The sequence below is a fragment of the Delphinapterus leucas genome, chromosome 12 (genome assembly GCF_059928025.1).
Source record: "Delphinapterus leucas isolate spDelLeu-1000000601 "Yukka" chromosome 12, BTC_Dleu_Yukka2, whole genome shotgun sequence".
NCBI classification, from domain to species: Eukaryota; Metazoa; Chordata; class Mammalia; order Artiodactyla; family Monodontidae; genus Delphinapterus; species Delphinapterus leucas.
This window is the reverse complement of record NC_143140.1, coordinates 49,175,148-49,196,315: the sequence shown is the minus strand read 5'-3', so window position 1 is coordinate 49,196,315 and position 21,168 is coordinate 49,175,148. Positions and strand designations below refer to the sequence as shown.

The 21,168-nt window shown below is 44.2% G+C and overlaps 1 protein-coding gene across 6 annotated transcripts in view; it reads left to right on the top strand.

The window, feature by feature from the left end:
- FYN (FYN proto-oncogene, Src family tyrosine kinase) overlaps positions 1–21,168 on the top strand; it is a 208,334-nt gene that overhangs the window by 13,717 nt on the left and 173,449 nt on the right. For all 6 annotated transcript variants that reach the window (XM_022554577.3, XM_022554585.3, XM_089921949.1 and 3 more), the window contains exon 2: positions 12,491–12,530. The gene's annotated coding sequence lies outside the window, so the exon portion shown is untranslated. The remainder of the gene's footprint in view (positions 1–12,490; positions 12,531–21,168) is intronic.

The window sequence follows — 21,168 nt, the reverse complement described above, 5'->3', positions numbered from 1 at the left end:
GGATCCACTCAACAGTAGAATAGAGATCAAGGACAATAATTCTTATATAAATAATTCAAGAAAATGGAAGCCATAGTTCCCTTTTTGCCCTTGGTCCAAATTATGTATAAATGGTGTCTTCTAGAAAAATGACATGTCAGTATGTTGCACTTTTTAAAAATCCTGGATGAGTGTTCTGGGACCTCTGAGAACTTGCATTATGACCAGCTGGTTCAGTGGGGATAATACTTTGAACTAGTATTCAATTTACTTTCCCTTCCTTCTAATTCTTGTTGCCCTGTTAGTCTCCCCCATTGAGGCAGAGGATTCCGTTACTTCGGGGGAAGGACAGAGTATGGCCTAAGACAAAGAAGACATTGTTCAGCTTTTGACTTCCAAAACAGGACCTTGAGGCATGTTTGGAGACCAGAGTTAGCCCAGGCCTTCATTTAAGAGAGGCAGGCTTTGTTAGAAGCAAAGTGATTTGCGGATTCCGAGAAGCCAGATCTCAGAAGACGTGGCGTATATTGTACAGTCAGCCACGCAGGATGGGGAGGCTGGAGGAAGGAGGAAATGCCTTCCTGGGTTGGAGGATGGAGTTTGTAGAGATTTGGAGGAGGCTAGAGATAAAAAATGAATGGGTCACTGAGATGCCACACTCCAGGTGGGCAGAGGAGAATCTGCCCCGCCCCCATCTGGTTATCTGGAAGGAAGCCACATTGGAGTGGACCCTGCATTGGGGCATATTTAGGCAGAAACAGCCCTGAGGTGATATGCCTTCCCCTCATTTCCCAAAGCTTACATGTGATGTAAGAGAAATCCCAACAATCCTGCAGGCCCCCTAGGACAAATGTGGAGGTGCTGCGGGAGCTGGGCGGGAGAGTCCCTGGGTCAGGTTGAAGAGGGCACAGAATGAACTGGGCCAGGCTGAAGACTGGCTGCAGGTTTCCACCAATCACATCAGCAGAACCAGGCTAGCACCCAAAACAAAGGGATGAGACATCCCAGGGAGGGCAGTGCCTGGACCAGGTCCTCGCCCCATCATGTGGTGGTCTCTAATCTTCCCCCTTGGGGAAGGAGGGAGAGGAAAAGGAACACAGCCCTTTTGAAAAGGAACACAGCCCTGAGAGGCAGTCTGAGATGAGCTCAATTTGACTAATTGCCCTGAAGCAACGAAAATTTTAAATCTGAAGAGCAAGTTATCTTGAAGTAGCAAGATTGTTTTTTCTACCATCAGCAGAAATGCAGTGGTCATGATCAAGTTGAATTCAACTGTGGAGAAATGTATGCAGCTGAGTAGGAAGTATACGTTTCAAACCTTCTGCGTTGCATTTGAGCTGTATTTTAACAGTATGGTGATGGTGATGGTGATGGTGGCAAATTTGCTTACTTGTATTCCTATAATATGCTTTTTCCTTTGGGTAAATTGTGGCTTAGCCTACCTGTATTAGGTTCATTTTGGGCAAGAAGTGGGAAGATCTGTCCTCTCAAGGAGCAGAGTTGTCCACCAGATATTCCAAAGTGTAGTGGGGAACTTGGGCTTCCCATTGTTTAGTTGGCGGCACTTCCTCCCAGTGTCCTGGAAGGAAGGACCTCGGTTGCCATGGAGTCTCAGGTCAATGGAAAGTATTAGAATTTCAGGCCTTTCTCTAATGAGGATCTCTAACTGGGATGCTGGAGACTAGAAGGTAATTCTTACGGGGTGTGATCTTTTAGTTCCATATTTTAAAGGTATCAGGGTGAATACTAGAAATTACAGTCTCTGACAGACTATAAGGGGAGAAGCACTTCATTTTTATTCAGTCCTCATGTACTAAATAAAGCATGAGTTTATGAAGGGATTCATTTCCAAGTATAATTCATAAGTAGTTACCAGAACACTCAAATGAGAGAGGGGGAAAAAAACCAGTTAGCTCTTTTTGAATACATTTTGTCTCCGACATTCATACGAGGATGATGTTGCATTTAAGAGGATGTTTTAAAACCTGCTGTTTCTTGAAATGCCTAGTAATTTTGGAAGGGAAGTCTTCCGTTTTGCTTTAAAAAGCATACGTTTGGTGGGGCGGAGTCAGGTGGAAAGTTGCCTGTTGGGATACTGCTTTTTGTATTTTCCTACTAGAAAATTACGGCGACACTTTGAACACATCTTCTCAAAACATAAATACATCTCATATTTTCTCTCATCTCTTGGGGGAGCCAAGAGAGCGAGGGATAGGGGACCATAACATTTTTTGAAAGGAGTCACTAAAATAATTTAAATTATAGAACTTAAAAAAAAGCACTGATTTATTAACTGATATCATTTTCATAATATTTTTGACCTATGAAATAGTTTTATTCACAATCTTCTCAAAAATAAAATTCCTAAAACTTAAAAACATGTCCCTATACATTAGAGCAAAAAAAATCTTTTTATACTGGTTATCTAAACAAGAAAAAGAACATAAGATGATAATTATTCTTGGTACATATTCACTCACTTTAGCCAGTTTTTCAGCCATATGTCTTTAATACTCATGTCAGTGTTATTTTATAAAGAATGAATTGTTTTTAATTCTCATAGAGTTGCCTGCAATTTCCTTCAAAGTTGTGTTTTATAGTTAATATTTGAAACTATTACTGTCTTCAGTTCGCATTTATGTATACATCACAATATTTTTAACTGAGAAAATAACTCTTTCTACAGATGCACATAAGCTCAGAGCAAATTCTGCTAAATGGAGGCTTTTCTCAGAATAACTTTTTTTTCCACACCGAAATGTGTGAACATTTTAGCCCAAGTATTTTCACAACTCTTTTACCCCCATTCAGGATTCTTATCTTCAATAAATAATTTTATAAGGCAAAACTCATGAAAATAAGTTCCCCTGTGGTCCTTTTGAATGCTTTATCACATTTAGGTGACACAAAATCATAGATCATTCATAATTTCACTCCATTGTGGTACAGAATATAAATGTATCCAATTAAAGCCAGGAACATCATCAAAACATGGCCACAAGTTGAGATACTCCAAAATATCTGTAATACTGTTTCAGAATTAAATCTTGGACACTGAATTGTCTAATGTGTTTAGTGGCTTCCTTTGCTTTTGTTGGGATAAATTTTAACATCTTCCTATCCACAAGCCTTGTTTTCAGTAACTGCACTTTGTTAAATGCTTTTTAAAAGCTGAAGTGTTTTGGCACTTCATTCACTACTTTGAGCAAAGATTTCCAACTGTTTTGCAACAGAACACACCCAGACTTTACAGGATTCATCCACATACCAGCATGGCACACTTAGGTTGACTTAGAGAGTCATTTCTCAAACATTTCTAAAACCTAGTTGATGATGACAGGCGGCAAATAGAAGGCGTATACTACCATGCTGAAGTGTTTTTTGTATTCACAAAGCACTTTATCACAAAAATTTCAGAGTTCCAGTTTTTCTAACTATTTATCAATTTCTACATTTATAGTTTATTTTGAATTGGTAGGATATAGCCACTTGTTTGAATGCAGTTATGAATTATGCGTATGCCACACCCACGTCAAATAACTTTCTGCTCCATAGATTTCTTGATTTAGTAAGGACAATTATTTACAGCATCAAAAAATTTGTATTTGTATTCTGCAAAAACAAATAATTTCATCTCGTGTTAAACTTTTGACAAATTACAGTAGCAGTCACACTAGCATGAAATGTTGCATCTGTGGCAGAATGAACTTCCACCAGCTTCATTTTGATCCCAGGAAATAGATGGGGAAAAAAAATCAAACCATAATTGAAATTAATTGATTCTTCTGTTTAAAACACCTGTTAATACTAACATACAACTGGAATCATTTGTGTGGTGTTTTCTTCTGCTAATGAAACCAACACATTAAAGCTCTCACTTCACTTTTCCTATGTGCACAAAAAAAACCTGAACTTAAAAATAAGCGGAATCAACATAGAATAGCATTTGATCTAAAGGAAAAGTCATGCTTCCTAGAGTGCTATGTCAGTGAACCTTCCATAGCTGCCTGTGTTGAATTGCTTGTTACAATAACTGTTAACATTTAACTGTTAACTGTTAACTACTGATGCTTCTTCAGCAGATTGGACTTATCTAGTGAATGATATCATTAAGGCTACCATGGTGAATAATACCAATGAACATTTTGTGCCAGCTACCATCGTCAGCTTTCTTAAACAAACAAAAATTCAGTAATTTTTCATTTAATTTGCATTTTTTCTTTTTCAGTCCATTGCTGCTGAAGAGGACATTGCAAAGTAAAATAGAGTAACAATAGATAAATGACAAAAACACTGTAATGAGAGCATTCACACCATTCTTGAAAAGGTCTGTTTCCTGCAAATATTTCACATACACCTAACCTGTAATTTTCTGTTTCCCATGGATCCTTCTGACCAGTGTTTTGTGCATCTCAGGCTGCAGTATGGGTCAGCACAACTGGTCAGTACATCCAGTGTCTGGCAGGGGCTCTACCAATTGAGAATGGGAGGAGTTAGCTGCCCCAGTTGCTCGTGTCCAACTGCTCTTTATTTTATTGGTGAGCATCCTGCCTGTTTTCCTTGAAAGAGAGGTATTTACTGCAGCCAAGATTGGAAAAGGACAGGAAAGGAGGTGGATTGTCATTGGTTACCATTCAGACTTAATCACACGTAAGGAAGAAAATTCTCTTCACTGTGCAGTTGTCTCATCGCTGGTAGGCAAGACCATGGCTGAAGCCAGTCTTGGTGCATTTTAATGCAACTCTTAATAACAGTCCTTGGTTTAAAAAAATGAAACATCCGGATGAAAGCTTCATCTGACAGGCTGCTGGGACAATGGGTGTAATCTAGCGCTTTCACAGACAAGCCATGGCCTAAGGTCAGCCTAGTTAGAGATCACATTTCTCCGTCTGCTTTGTACTGTCCTCTTTGGGCCAGGCTGTTCTGATAACACTACCGCTCTGCCCTCCTCTACTGTTGGCTCCAGTCCCACAGCTGAGCAAGCTTTTAAAAATCCACTGAGACCACATTGCTGGGTAACAACCCTCAGTGCCGTCCTCTTGAGTTGGAATAAAGTCGAGCTTTTCACATGGCCCAGGAAGCCTCTTAAGCTCCCACCCGCCCAGCTGGCCCCGCTAGATTTTAAGCTTCCTGGTGCCATGTACCTCGCCTGTCTGTTTTCTTCCCCAGTGTGGTACATGAGAGATGCTCAATGTATTTTCTCAAAGGAGTGAATATGATTTGAGTTGATGAAAGGAAAAAAGAGGGAGTGTCTTGCTAATCTTTGGGGATAAGGAATACAAGTCTCAGTCTCTATGTCCTGAACATTATTTCTACCTCTGATAACAAAGTTGGACAGCAGAATGTATCACAGGACTAAATCATACCCGCTAGCAGAGATGTTATGATGCCTCCAGACTATCCTGATTCTGCAGTCTCCCATCCCCCTCCCGCCCCCTCCCTCCACCCAGGGAGGCAAGTGTGAATTCTAGTGAGTCTATTGTTTTCTCCAGCATTAGGTCAGAGATTTTGTTTTGCATATACTTGGTGTCTGTAACAGGGAAAAGTGCTTCTCTGGTTGATTTGGGGGAAACAGGGCCATGTGACAGTGTTGGTGGAGGAATACTTAGAAGTCACAATTTTGAGATCTTGTGTTCTTACACAACTGCTTTCTGTTGGATCTCTTTTTAAAACATGCTGCCGTTCAGTTTTATCACGAATGCCTTTCCAAGGACAGTAAATGGTTTTACGCACTATGACATCGTTTCCATGGCAACTAATGTATTTTAGCAAAGAGAGAGACTCTGCTAGAAGTAGGCTAAAAAGGACAAATACAGAAATGGCAGTGTAAAATGTGGGACAGTGTGTGTTGTAGTAAAGATTTTTTTCTGACTTCTTGTTTAGGAAAACCTGTATAACTAGATCTTGGCTTTTTAACTCTTACTAATAAAATTTTTACTGCATCCAACACTGTCTAGTATTTTGCTGACACGGTTCCTTTAGTTAGTACTTGGATTGTGTTTTTTTTTTTGCTTGCTTGTCTGTTTGCTTTAACATGTTCATTCCATCAACATACACACATTTGTAATTTCATCCATTTTTTAAATATGTTATCTTCACCTCGCGTTCTCCTGTGGCAGCCAGCTCACATCCCTGCTGCCCTTGATGGCAGAGCTGCTCGAGAGGGCTGTCTCCACTACTGGTCTCCACATAGCATTTGTTAAAAAAATCAAAGCCATTCCAAGCAAGCTTTTACCCCACCACTCACTCCACTTACTCACCCCTCATCCTCTAAGACTATTACAATTTACCTCTTTTGTTTTTTTAGAAGCTATCATGTAGAAGTATACATTTCAAATACTTCTACAAAACATCAAGCCCCATGTGTGAGCGTTTGTGTAAACCCTGGTTTTTTAAAAAAAAAAATAAGAGATTGGGTTACCCTGCTTCGTGCATCTGAATGTACTTGGATTTTTTGTTATATGATAATAAAAACCCCTTTTGTGCTCTTAAATAAACCCCAAGTCGTGGGCAGATAGCAATCAACTTCCTATTTAACAGAAAGAGAAACCAAGGGATAGCTCTTATGACTTACAAAGATAGCAAACCAGTCTATGGGCTGTACGATACCCTCATTTATGTTTTGTTGGACCACATGGTGCATTTTAAAAATTTAAACCAACATTTAAAAGTTGGGCACTTTTGTATAAAAACTGAGATTTCCAGCTTCTCTTGAAAGAAAACAAAAAATTGGAAGGTCTGGCAAAACTGAGCCTGCCTTCCCTCATGATAACAGCCCTCCCAAGGCAGCGCTGCAGCTGTCCTCTTGGGATGGGGCAGGGCACTTCAGCTCACCCCAGCCCCGTCTCACCTGCTCCATTCATTTCTTTTACCTGCCCGGCCCCTGTGGGTTGTTTAATATGTGACTGTTGGTGTACCCTCTCCCTTTGCCCAATCGCAGAGCAAATAAACAGCAGAGCTAGGACAGAACTTGGTTTCCAAGCCAACTGCTTCCTCCCTGGCTGTGGACCAAAATTCTGTGTTTTGGAGCGTAATTCATAGTGGTGAGAGGGATCATTGGGTGGTAGAGCCTACGCTTGTGCCTTACTGCTTGCAGTAGACCCTGCAGTTAATTGTACTGGGTACATTGTTCATACTTGAGGTGCCTCCCCCTCCTGTTTGTTTCTCTTAGAAGGTTATGTGTGCTGTCAGTTGTGACAGGCAGGATGGCAGCGCTCCACTAGGGTTAACTTTTATATGTGTGTAGAAACACTGGCCGGAGGTAAAAGCTCCGTCATCACAGGGGTCCCAGAGTTTGCAGATTTTCAGTGAGGTGAGTGAATATTTATATAAAAGAAATAAGACTGAGGTAGTAGAACAAAGTGTATCCGACATTGGCCAAGGCCCATGATGTCTTCCTTATGTGGGAGACTCAGGGGTGTTCTCCAGCCACCTTTGCTGTCCTCCCTCAGACTAGCTCCTTTCCTTTGAATTCCTCCGGGGTCCCCTTGATGTCAGGGTGCTGAAGATGCCCTTGGACGTGACATCGACTTGTTCCCAGGCTCTTCACTGCCCTGTGCCCCTCACCATTCTGAACGTGCACGTATCCTTGTGCCCTTACTAGGGGTGGGTAAGGGGGGAGAAGAGTGGCAGGTGCTGCCATCTCACACCTTTGCTGCCATCTTGAACCTTGTTAGAAGGTTCACGTGTGCAGGAAGACACGGGAGAATGAGCTCGTCTGGGGCCAGAATGAATGGCCAGAGGAAAAGACATTTTTTCCTGGGGAAACGGGGCCATGAGGAATACGCCACAACGGAAGGCCTTGTTTGAGCTGGGTCCCGTCCCGGGGCCTGCCCCAGCTGTGGGGCACACAGCAGATCGTGGTGCCCTGCGTGTCTGTGTGCAGCTGTGGAGGCCCCGGGTGCCCACTGTGAGAGTGGGCCTGTTCCCGGGCTGCAGGCAGGAAGCCAGGAGCCCCCCCCCCTTTCGCCAGAGAACATTGAGGCGCTTCTGTGTGCACTCTGTATGTGTCTCAGCTTTCTTTGGAATTGTGGCAGAGTCTGGCCCTGCCTGGTCTTTTTTGTGCCTTGGATCCTAAGTTAAGAATAACCGAAGGAACACTGTCCCTGTTGACACGCTTGCTATGGAAGCTGCTATCAAATGGCCATTTTATCCTCAGTCGCCACTGACACTACACCACGTACAGCTCTGAGTTTTCACTTGAGTTCTGATTGAATAGATCTGTGATCGTTGGAGCAGAAAGAAGCCATTCAGACGTGAATATGTGGAGACGTGTCTAGTAACGTGCAGATGTTTTTTGGCAGGTCAATGAATATTTTAAGTCTTTTGCAAGTAGTAAAAAGGGTTGAACTGGGAATAGAGGAGACTCTGTGGCAGGAGAAAAGTATCCCTCATTTCTCTCTCAATCGTCCATTTCTTAAAATAATCAAACAGAAGCCTGGACCATGATTTAAATCTTGGATTCATCATGGCCCTTCCTTAAATCTCCACCTTATACAAGACGTGATTATGATTCTAATGTATTGAATCATAGTGATTCTAATGTATTGAATGGTTTCCCAGTAACTTTTTTTTTTTTAAGTAGAAAGGAAACACTGGGTAATATTAAAAATAACAGCAGGGCTTCCCTGGTGGCGCAGTGGTTGAGAGTCCGCCTGCCGATGCAGGGGACACGGGTTCGTGCCCCGGTCTGGGAAGATCCCGCATGCCGCGGAGCGGCTGGGCCCATGAGCCATGGCCGCTGAGCCTGCGCGTCTGGAGCCTGTGCCCCGCAACGGGAGAGGCCACAACAGTGAGAGGCACGCGTACCACAAAAAAAAAAAATAATAATAACAGCAGGATCTCCAGATTGGATCTTTGTCCTTTATTTGTAGCTAAAGACACAGGACTAAATTTAAAGAACAGGTTGTCTTCTGGTTATGTGTGTATGTGTGCATGGTATTGTGGGTGCACCCTGGGTTTCTACACCCCTTCCCCAGTACCCACTCTGCTCGTACGTGCAGGAGGCAGCGGGTCAGCCTGATGCAGCATGGTTTCATTTCCTTTATTTCTGCTGGTCAGTTTTTCATTAGTCACCCTGCCACTGCCCCTCTCAACCCTTCACCCCTCCATCTGCAGAGGCGGCCCAAGTGCCTGTGATGCGGCAGGCGCTGTACTCAGTGCCATCCTGGCCACAGATGAGCCAGCGTTCGAGCAGGAGAGGCAGGGAAACAGGCACTGCATGAAGTGCTGTAGGAACACACCGGAGATGAAATCCAGTTCTTCAGAGAAGTGGGACCAAAGGGGAACAGGTGCAGGAAAGTGATTCTGTCCTGAGCCCTGAAGGCCAATTAGGAGAAGTTTCTACTTACCCAGCACAGTGGGTGAGACTGGAATGACGACGCTTATCCAGTGCCAGGAATATGCTGGGGGCTGGATCGATTTTTCTGCCCTTTGCTGGGATAGAAGCGGATTGAGGATATACTGATGGGTGCAGAAGCGCGCCCCTCACTGCCTGGCTTCTGAGCTGGCGTATGCTGTCTCTCACCGCCTGGCCTCTGCCTTAACGTCCCACCTTTCTCCCACCAGCCTTCCACCGTCCTCAGCCACCCCCGTGCACTGCCAAGCCGCTTGCCGTTCTCCGAACATGTGGCCAGTGCCCCTTTGCTGGGCCTGGTTATTCCTCTGCCGGCACTGTGCTATCGCAAGGTGTGTAGGTGGAAATAGGAGAGCAGTGGAGGCAGGGGGATGGCTATATCAAGAGGGAACTCAAAGCTGAGGGTTTCTCAGTGTTGTTCTTAGAGTTTTCTCTAAAAATAAAAATATTTGTGTATTCCGCCAATGAGGGAGGACTTGAGCTGATCTGAAGAGTGGGGAAGGGGTTCATTCTGGGTCCAGGCCTCGTCCTTCGGCTTCATTCCTGCAGTCAGTCACACATTTGCAGCATTTCTGGATCTGCCTTTTCCGGTGGGGAATCTGGGTCACTTCAGTCATGTTCTCAAACAAAACATCAGCACTACTTCAGCAGGAAGAAAAAAGCATGGAACATGCCCTAATGCCCACAAGCCCACCACTGAATACATTTATATCAAAACAGTCAACTATTTAAAATATCTGTATAAATACATATGCATATCTATATTTGTAAACACACATACACATACACACATATGGGGAGGGAGGTGTCTATCTTGCCTTAAGTGTTAGAATCTTAAAACTTGGATATTGCAATAATCTAGATTTAGAAAACAGATAAAGTAGGAGAATAATTGGTCAAGTTTTTAAATATAGGAGCCATTGAAATAAAATGTTACCTCTATTTCACCTAAACATTTGATGACCAAAATTTACTTACTCTCGACCTTTCAGAAACAGCCTTTATTTAAGAAAGATAGAACTGGTTTTAAAAACTAATGCCACTCTTCATTCAAAATGGGTTGCCACATGAATTTTACTTTCAGGCAATTCTATTTCATCCATCCGTATCCTCTTTGAAACAATGGAGCTGGCGCCTAAAAATATCTCAGGCCGTGTGCGTTTGCTGGGAGTCTTTGAGGTTAACGCTGTGACATCCTTCTGGGTTCTGGCTGCAGGATGATACGTATATGTATTGTCTTTGTTAATTAGCTCAATCTGTTTAGTAAGCCTGAAAAAGAAATTGGATGATGCCTCATATATGTGCGTATGGATAAGATTCCTCGTGTAGTAGTGAGCCAGCAGCTACAAGCAGCTTTTCAGTTTGCCTTTTGGTAGCGTGGAGTGAAGGCTCATTCTTTCAGAGCCTGTTGCTGAACTGGGTATCCTGTGTGACTGCAGTTGTGCTGTGTGCATGGGAGAGGCGAAGTTTCCTCACTACTTTGGAAAAGGGTAATGATTCTCCAACTGCTCTTTCTGTGGCAGATGAAGGAATCTTTCACCTTGTATATTAGAACATTCCATTTTATAAATCAGAATGACAGCCTTCCTAAAGGGTTCAAGAGTGGAAGTCAGACTTCTACTGTATAGATGTTCCCTTTGGTGAAAAGTTCTCATAGTACTGACTTACTCTTTGCTGGTTATAGGGAGGCCAGTTGAAATTTCTGGACGGAGGGAATTCCCTTTTTATTTTTTTTTTAACAGCTCAACAGTGTCTAGATCCCCAGTGGGTGAGCCAGAAGAAAAAGCATATATTGCCTGTTTGGTAGGACAAGACAGCATGTCTCAGAAGCAAGGAAGAGATGGGGGTTGTGGGTTGCTGAGGTGCGGGCTGTGGCGAGCTCGTTAGCGCGTCCTCTCCCTCCAGCCTCCGTGCTGCTCCTCTCGCATGTCTGCAGTGAGTTCATGATTTGAATGCCCCTCTGCAGAAAACAATATATGAGTTTTTAATTCTCTTCCCCATGGTCATTTTTTCTTCCCTTCATTCTGAGTCATCTTTGATTAAACGAAACAAAGATGTGACTGTTAATTACACAGTCTTTCAAACAGTGCAAAAATTCTCTTTTGTGTGTAGGGAGGTGGGGTGGTGGTTTTGATAGGGATGGTAATTTATGATGGGGGTATTTTAAACCATTGACCAGGAAGAAAGATGCTAAGAATCATACTGAAAACAAGTTTGAGTCTCTACTAAGATAGGAAAAATTGTTTCTGCTTTTTTTCTTCCAGATTTCTCAAACCTTTTACTTTCTGCCCTAACATACTGCTGTCAACGTAATTCCATTCAACCATTGTTATTGTTCTCTTTAGACACCTTATTAAAACTGAAGCTTTGTTCGAACAGCTAAAATCACAAATAATAAATGAGGTACCGTAATATTGGCAGGTTGTAGGCAGAGTGCATGAGCAAGCTGGAGGTCTGCCACCCTGCTCCTGGCACTTTAAAGATTCATGTGAAGTGGGCATGGGTGCCGTCAGAGGCAGCATCAGCTGTGCTAGGGGCTTGACACAAGGTTCTAAGGTGATCTTGGGACTAGATTTCCATGGACAAGTTGTGCAGGTTGGTGGGTTGGCAGGCCTCCTGGAGAGGGGAGCCCCAGCTGATGGGAAAACAGGGCCATCCCAAGAAGGCTGTTTGACAGTGAGGCTCACCCACAGTCAGACAGGAAGTGGAGCAGATAGGGTCTGGGGACTAAGGGGAGATTTAAGCCAAGAGGTAAATTGAACAAGACCTTGGAGACACATTTTCAGTGTGTCCCAGCTATGGATGACTTGTAGGCGCTCTGAAGAAGGGGTGTGTGTGTGTGTGTGTGTGTGTGTATGTATGTGTATGTGTATGTATGTACACACTCAAGACCTCCATCCCTATTTTTCCTGGCTCTGAAAAGTTAAGATCTCATGCTGGCTTCCTTTGGTGGTACGGGGCCAGGTCTTTGCAGTTGCAGGTAGGTGTTTGTAGCAAGTGTGACTTCACAACAATTGTGTGAACAAGAAAAAAAAATAGTGGGCAAATTGTCTGCAGCAAATGAAAATTCTGTGGTGGTGCTTTGTGGGTGGTTTACAGGCAAAGAGTGCTCAGTTCTCTTCTGATGTCTTTTTTTTTTTTTTTTTTCTTTTACAGTTTTTTGAAGAAGCAGGATGCTGATCTAGACGTGGAAAAAGTAAGTTGGCAAGTTTTGTACTAAGAGCATGTGCCTTGTAAATTAGAAAGGGTTTTCCACTGGGACCCAGGATTTTGTCCACTTTGAACTTGGAATTGTGACGCTGAGCCCATAGGTTTCTAAGAGAGAGGTTGAGTTGGAGATGGAGCTGGTATATGATATAGAAAGTCTTAGCTCACTTAGGTGAGCCTGCTACTTTCCCCCTTCCCTTATTTGTAACACTCAATTTTGATAATTATGGGAACATATGTTTTAGCTCTAAGATATGTCTCCCCAGCCCAGAAATAGAACAGAACAGCTGTCCCGTGGCTGCTGAGCCTTTAGGGGCTGCTGAGGGATGGGCAGCCCTCTGACTTCTGGTTAAGGGAGGTTCCCTGTAGTTCATTCATTGTTGGTTTTTCCTCTGCTCTCAGATGGGTGCTGCTTACTGCTGCCCTAGTTGTACCTTCGAATTGCAGTCACTGTGTAACGGGTCATGCTTTCATTCACTTAACGTTGCTGCCCACTGGGTGTTAGACACCTTGCTGGACTCTGCTGAGACAAAAATGAATGTGACGGATAATACACGGGTAATTATTACACAGTACGATAGAGCCGTGCAAGAAGAGCTCTGGAAGCTCAGGCTGAGGGCTGGGCATCCAGAGAAGCTGCTGGAGAGAGGGGATGTGTGAAGGAACCAGGGTTTTCATTCTTTCTGTGAATGCTGGCAAGTCTTCTCTGCCTGTGCTTCTCTCATCTCCCAGGCATCTTGGGTTCCCAGGAAAGGCTGTACTTACACAGGTCTCACCAGCCACCCATAGGATCCCTTTCTGCCCCAGACTTCATTGCCCAGTCACATCGTCTTGGGTGTAATTTTTCACTGGTTCTCTGGCCAGTCAGGGACTGCCACCTCACCATCCTAGAATGACCTGGTTGTTATTTCTTATTTTGAATTTATGTGTGAGAGAGGTTCTTCTCCTGAACTGGAGCCATTCTGTCTGCAGACAATGCACCTTTGTTTTAAGTTGAGGAAGTATACTATCTGAAACGTCGCTCGACACCAATTATGAGCAACCCCTCACCTTTGACCCCATGCAGCCCCCTAGCGATCTCCTCTCAGTCCTGGCCTTTTCAGCTCATATAAACCAAGGGGACTGGGAAATAAAAGGGTTCTAGTCAGGGCCAGCAGAAGGGAGCCTTTGTAGAACCCCCATCGGTTAGGTTTTGGCCGTGGAAGCCGGGGGTCGGCAGAGACTTCCCTATGGGTGTGAGTACTGTGGCCCTCTTGGGCCAGGCCAGGCCCCCAGCAGGAGGAGCCTCTGGGCGCCAGGAGCCACCCCGGGGTGGTATAGCACAGAACAGCAGAACGCCTTGGGGGCGGGGGTACCCAGGAAGTGACTGGTGCTGTTCCAGGCTGCAGGGCTTGCCTGGCCTCATGCAGCCCAGCGTGAATCCCACAGCCACTAGGTGGGGAGGTCCAGCTCATGCAGGAAGCGTGTCTGTTGAGTTCCAAGGACCGGGCAGACCAGAGGGCTTGGTAAATGGGGTGGGGAGCCCCGAGTGGAATGGATTAAATTCTTGCTTCAGCTCTGCTGTTGACATGCTCTAAGATCTTAGGCAAGTCTACTCTCCTTTCTGAGCCTCATTTTTCTCATCAGGAAAGTGGTCTCTTTTCCAGGACCAAGTAAAAGTCTTCATTTTTTAACTTAAAAACACAAAACATATTTTTTTCGTTTTCTGACTTGAGCCTTGAATCAAAAAAGAAAAGTGACTGTTGGCCACAGCCTGTCGCAGGCTGGGAGCTCCTTTCAGGCAGAGCCTGATCAGTTGTGCCTCCAGGTACTACACGGACAGCAGTGGGTGTCCAACAGAGGAATGAATGTGACCGACCCTGTCATGTGGGTTGGGTGTTTGTAAGTACTGAGGGAAGTTAGAATAAAAGAAGCTAAGTGGGGGGTGGGAAATGCTTCTCGGGCTGCGTGAGTTTGGGCTTCTCTGAAGGGCTCTGCCTGTACCCTTTCAGACGAGGAGTTAATGACGTGAAAGACACTTAACCGCCCAAGGGGAGTTCACTATTTTAAAAGCTCTAATTCGAAAGCTCCAATTCCAAAATCTTTTTCTAATGCTCGGAGAAGGCTGTTGAGTACAGATATACCAACTATGGTTTTTGCCTGTATTTATATGTATATCTGCCAGGAAGAATCTAGTACGGGGTGCGCCTCCATTGTTTAAGTAAATGATACCTGTTAGCCAACCCAAGTGAAGAAAAATCACTGATGTCAGAGTGTGTTTTTTTCCCAGTAGATTTTCGGGTTTTCTCTTTCAGTTGAACATTTTGGTAAAGACAGAACTGTGAAAGGAAAATTAGCTTTGACATGTCAAAGCTCAAAGATAAATCAGCATACGCTCTGTAATTATTAATTATTGTCTGTGGTTTATTGGACTTCCACTACATACTGAGTGCTTTTTATATGTGTCACACTTAACTGTTACAACAATAATGTGAGGAGACCATGTCCCTTACCATGAGTTGCCCAAGGCACCATAGTAATAGCAAGGATTCTGGTCATATCTGTCTGGTCCAGAACCTTCTCTTTCTCATACCCCATCTTACCTTGGAATTGATATAATATTTGAGATAGTATATTTGTGTTACCTTTCTTTAAAAAGTTTTATGAGTAAGTAATAACAAATCAATATTACTTTCTAGAGAGGTCTTCCTTGACTCCCAATCTGGATGGGGTTGCTCTCCCACCATGCACTTCTTCAAAGCTATCGTTGTTGTATAGTTATTTGTACAATAGCCATCTAATATCTGTTTCCTATTGGAATGTAAGCTTTGTCAGGTCTGAATCCTTCATGTGTTAAGCCTAGAGCCTGCACCTAGTAGGCCTTCTTAAGATGTTGAATGCTACATGACCAAATTGAGGGGTAATGAGACCCAATGAAAGCCACCTTGGTAGGTAGGAAAGTAAAAAACCTTATTGTGTACTCCAGAAATCATGTTCCTCTTCTCCATCTATGGGTTTTATCTGTGGAAATCATGCTTGTTAATAGCATTCTATGGAGATAAGACAATCACTCCCTGGCTTTGTCCCCAAAAGTGCAAAGTTTCAAGCAGACAAACGAACAGATAATTCTTAAGAATGAAGTAATCTGGGCAAGCAAAGCAAGTCTGAAGATTATCAAGGGAGGAGCAGTAAGAACACAAAGGAAACATTAAACAATTTTTTCCACAGAATCTTCTAGAATTATTGAGAGATACACTTCCAGTATGGTTTCCATAAATAACTGATTTAAATATATAAGGTGTATATTCTTATAAAAGTATATTTTATACTTCTATAAAATGTATGTTTCTTCTAAAAGTTAAACCCATCCTCAACTGAATTTTAAAGAATATGTAGTTTTGTTTTTATGCCAGCAATACAAAAATGTACTTTTTAAAATAAAAAGCTGATAAAATTGAGTCATCTTATTTAGTAATTTAAATCATGATTTAAATGAATTTGATTAAAATAACACCTCTTTGGTCATAACTACTCTCCAAGTTCTGAGGAGACGGGTTTGATTTTCATGTACCCTACATGGCCTTTGTCTAGCATGATTAAAGTATTTTGGCGCCTGCCTCGAGAGAGACCCTTGTCATATCTGTAGCTTCAGTGAGACCAAGAATTCCTGTACTGCTATTCCAGCTGTTCACAGGGCTTAGATAGCTGCCTTCAGGCCACAAATATGGCCAAAATACTACTGTCTGTTTGATAGACACGGAGGCCCCCTCAACTAAAATTGTCATTCAGAAAGAAAAGTAAATTAAAAAACTACCTCCTGCTTTAGAGTTGTTTCCTTTCTCTCAGTGAATTCCTTGAAATGTGTTAGTCTGCATGTAAATGTAGAATGTACATAGAAGTTACTCCATTTTTCAGTCTTTCTTTTGTTTTACTAAGTCCCAAGAGAAATGATAAAAAATATCTGAGATTCTTATTGTGAAGCTAATAGTCTTATGAAAGAAAAAACCACCTCTTTCTAAACAGTGAAGGGTTCAAAATTCAAGACTGCGTTAGGCACTGAGCTTTAAAGTCGTGTGTATGTGATTCCTAACAGCTGGTTGGGAAGAGGAAAAAATAGTTCATATTTTCCTTTAGTTGGGGGAATACAATTTCCAGGGGTCAGAGGATCAGCAGGGCTTATACGGAATGTCCGAAGGCTTGAGCATGCTGGTCACTGGGAAGGCATGCAGCTGTGTCTCCAGGGGCAGCGTGTTGGGAGTCGGTGCTGGGTGCATCACCTCACTGCTTGCTCTAAGGAGGAGGAGAGAGAGTGAAGAGGAGGGACAGCACAAGCAGAACTCTCTGTTGTCAGTAGAAGCCACTCTTCCTGAATGGAGGGGAGGGCCCAGCAGGTGCTTGTGGGTCCCTTAGGCCCTCTGAAACCCATGCCTAGGGGCCTGTGGGATGCCAGGTTTAGCCTCAATGAGCTTCCATTCTCCACGCCCCCTGCCCCAGCCTCCCACACATACTGACCCATTCTACTGGTGACTGGGCATCGGGAAAGACCAGCATCTGTTTCACTGAGTAAGGGCCAGGCTTCACACAGACTGCTTTCCTGGTGACTAGGGATCTAGAAAAGGGAATGGCTTTGGGTTGGGGGTGGGGGAGTGTGTGTGTTTAGGAGCGAGGAACTTGCACAGAATTCTGTTTTAGATTGAAGAGCAAACATTTTTAGTCCTGGATGAAAAATAGTTGTTATGCATCACCCATAATAACTGACCAACTTTCTTCTACATAAATCTCTGGCTTGTAAAACTAAGCACTGCTGTCCAAGAAGAAAAAACATGCCCTCTGTCAGTTTGAATTTCCAAGATAATAAAAGATCCCTCTTCCTAGATATTATAAACCCAGGCAGATACTCATGGCAGTTGGAAGAACTACAGGTAACAATATTACGTTGTCTAGTCCTGGATGCAGAGCAGCTAATTCATCCTTTCCTCAAACATTAATGAACTCAGGTGGGCCAACCACTGTTTAGACCACATGTCATCGTATTCACTTGTCCTAGTTTACATGTGAGGAAAACGAAGCTCAACAGAAATGAAATGATTTACCCAAGGACTTGAATCTAGGAAGCAGAAGATCTAAACTAGGTCTCGGTCTCTTTCCACTCCACAACGGAGGTTCTCTTGTACTGAGGTTCTCTTGAACAGAAGACAGATGAATCGTCATCAAACTGGCAGTTTTATACGTACCTTTCATTTTCTCTTCCCTGATTTTAAAAGGACTTTCTCCCTTATTTGTGGCTTTTAAAATAGTAATGATGTTTTTATCAAGGAGACATTAGAAACTCAAAAGGGGAACCATTTCCTGAAACCTGACCTGGTGCCACCTGGTGGTCCCCTCAGTGACAGCGTGAGAGTGACTTACAGAGGTGGTGGTGGTGGGAGTCTGGGGAGGCCTGCGGGACCCTCATTCTCTTTCCACAGCTGGTTCCTAGGCTGGGGGATCATGTCATTATATTGCTCATCTCAGTAGCATTCATCATTCTCCAAGAGCTGGATGTTGCCAGGCGAGGGCGGGGAGAAACACTGCCCACGTTACAATAGAGAATAAAGACTAGCTCCCTCCTACTCCAGAGGCTTCCTCCTCCCATCTCTGCCATGAGATGCTGCATAATCGCAGCCAGGCCTGCTGGATGGAGGTTGGAGTCTTCTGGTTGTCTGCCCTGCTTAGATTTGTTGTCTGCTGAATTTGTGTGTGACGGAGAGATTGCTGGTGAAATATGCACGCACAATGGCTTAAAAGATGCTTTTGTCACTGCCCCAAACACTTTTAAAAGCACAGCTGCACTTGTTCTGAGTCTAGTATGGAATAGGCCATAAAGACACATAAAAATTCGAGCTTTTCCCTTAAAGGAGGCTATTACTGCCCACTTTGGGCCCATAACAACATTTTATTTAAGCAGAAAACCTTCCATATTAGTTTTCTGTGGCTGTCCTAAGAAATGACCACAAACTTGGTGTCTTAAAACAACAGAGATTTATTCTCTTGTGGTTTCGGAGTCAGAGTCCAATGTTAAGATGTCAGCAGAAATGCATCCCCATCAGAGGCTTTGGGGCAGAATCGGTTGCTTGTCTCTCTCTTCTAGCCTTTGGTGACTCTAGGTGCTCCTTGACTTGTGGCCACATCTCTCCAGTCCCTACCTCTGCCTTCACGTTACCTTCTTCCCTGTGCATCTCTATCCCATCGCCCTCTGCATCCCTCTTGTAAGGATACCTGTGATGGCTTTGAGAGCCCACCGGCTAATCCAGGATCAGCTCTCCTCTGGACGGTCTTAACTTTATCATCTCACAGCATGCCATGTAAGATAATATTCACAGGTTGCAGGGATTAGGAAGCGACTGTCTTAGGGAGGGGTAGATGTTTTTCTGCCTCTCATGCCTTCTCTTGGGGAATTTCTGTCTTTTTCATTTCCTGAAACATAAAGCCTGCTACCACTTATTTTACAAGTTACTTGAGTGAATTTGATTTTCCTGGAAGGGGCCACTTGGAAGACCTAAGAAGTGACCTTGTCTTCCAGGCCTCCAAGCAGGCCAGGCCAGGCTTGTCTTCTTTCTCAGATAATGTACAGGGTGAAGAATTATGGGCTCTGAGAGCCAGGAGGGGCCTTTGAAATCAGATCCTCCAGTCTGAGGGGGAAACTGAGGTTAGAGAGGCAGGGTCACCGAGTCAGGAGTGGAGCGGGACCAGCGCTTACTGCTTCAGCCCCTCTCCCACTGTGTTCCTGCAGATCTCCAAGCTGTCTCTCATAATATAAGCCTTTAGGTCTTTCTTCATGTGAGAGCTCTTCACCTGAAAACGCCATCCCTGCAAATCCTCCTTTCCTAGGCCAATAGCCCTGGTTCTTACAAATACGCTTACGTTACCTCATGTCAGGAATTCTGTTACTCCGGTTACTTTCTCCTGGATACATTCCCTTTCTGTCACTGTCTCTTTAAGAGCGTGGCACTCAGACATGGACAGTACTTCAGAGATGGCTCCGCCAGTGTAGAGTAAGGACTCTACACCTAAGACTATCAGGCCTGTGAGATGCACGTGTTTTCTGCATCATTAAGCGAGGTACCAGTACAGACCAGGATCACATCTCTCATTCAGCCTCTCTGTGGCACCTTCCGCTTGCATTGAGCTTGCATTCAATAAAAATCCTTAAGACCTTAAAATATGAATTGCTTTAAACCCATCCCCTTTGCCCCTGCCATGTAAAAGAGCTGGGCTTCTGTCAGGAGCAGGGTGGGGTCAGCTGGGGATCCAGAATATAATCCAGACGGGAGTCCAGAGAACAGACAGATCCGTGGCCTGGGGTACGCTCATGGGGACATAAGGGCAGCAGGCTGTGACAGGAGGCAGTTAGGACAGTTGGGAAGGCATAGCCTCGGGGGAATCCTTCCAGAGGTGGCAGTCTAGATGGGCAGATGTTTGGCAGCCGAATCGTCTGGCTGAGCGGGTCGAGGGTCCAGATAAGAGGAGTGCTAGTGTATGGGGACAAGACCGCAGCCAGGACGCTGTAGAAGAGTTGGGTCCACAAGAATGAATTACAGGATCAACTGCTGAAGAGGGGTGGGGCCCAGGACAGGAGGCTGAGCCCAAAGAGTAAAAGGCAGCCCCAGGTCTGAAGTCAGAGTCATAACATTGATGGGAGTCGGAATGTCAGTGGCCTGGAGCCTCTCCCACCCAGAGCCTGGGGTCAGGGTCACTAGCAGAGCTAATGAATAGGGTGAGTTGTCCCAGCTGAGCACATTGGAGGGTATGGAGCAGGTACTGACATCATCCTACATTTATGCAATAGGTTTAACAGTCAAAAGCAGGATTTTATCTTTTAACTTGGCGGGATTATGTTGTTGTTTTGGTCAGTTCTAGTGGCCATTTCAGCCTGTTGAAATCCTTTAAAATCTCTGTTCTTTCTTTTTTCTGTCTTGGCTCCTTTACTTTTTAAAAAATTTTTATTGGAGTATAGTTGATTTACAATGCTGTGTTAGTTTTAGGTGTATGTTCTTTCTTCCGATTAATTAACTACCCACTTTCAGCTGAGAATTATTTGTGATCTCCATAAGCACATCTTGATGAAAACATCTTAACCAAAGGTGATGAACCTCCCAAGTCCTCCTGTACAAGGTCCTCCCTCCACGTCAGTGTTGCTCCCTGTGATGTTTGTGCCCTCGGGAGGGCCATCCAGTCACCTCTGAGTCCACCAAACCCAATTGTCACTTGGCCCAGGGTTTCCCATCTTGCTCAGCTATGTTTTGAGTGACTGTCCCGAGCTTTGCTGGCATCAGGGTGCTCTGTGTCTATAATTTATCACTCTGACAGTCCCGTGAAAGTGCCCTGCGATAGAGGCAGTGCCACGGGGAGGGAGAGTTGGTAGAGTACTTTGTTATTCACTGCTCTGAGGGCAGAGGTACCGGTTTGCTCTCACTGATGTCGGTGGGTTTCAGTCCTGAGCCCCACTTTCTGTAGCACCCCCGGGGCATCAGCTCGTGGGTGATTCTGAAGGAGGGACCAGAACTCCATAATCAGATGTGGAGCCCTGATCTTTGTTTTAAGGGTTCGCCGCCACTGAAGACTGGTCCTCCGTTGCGGGTTACGCGTGGTCTGAGGAGAGCATTCCC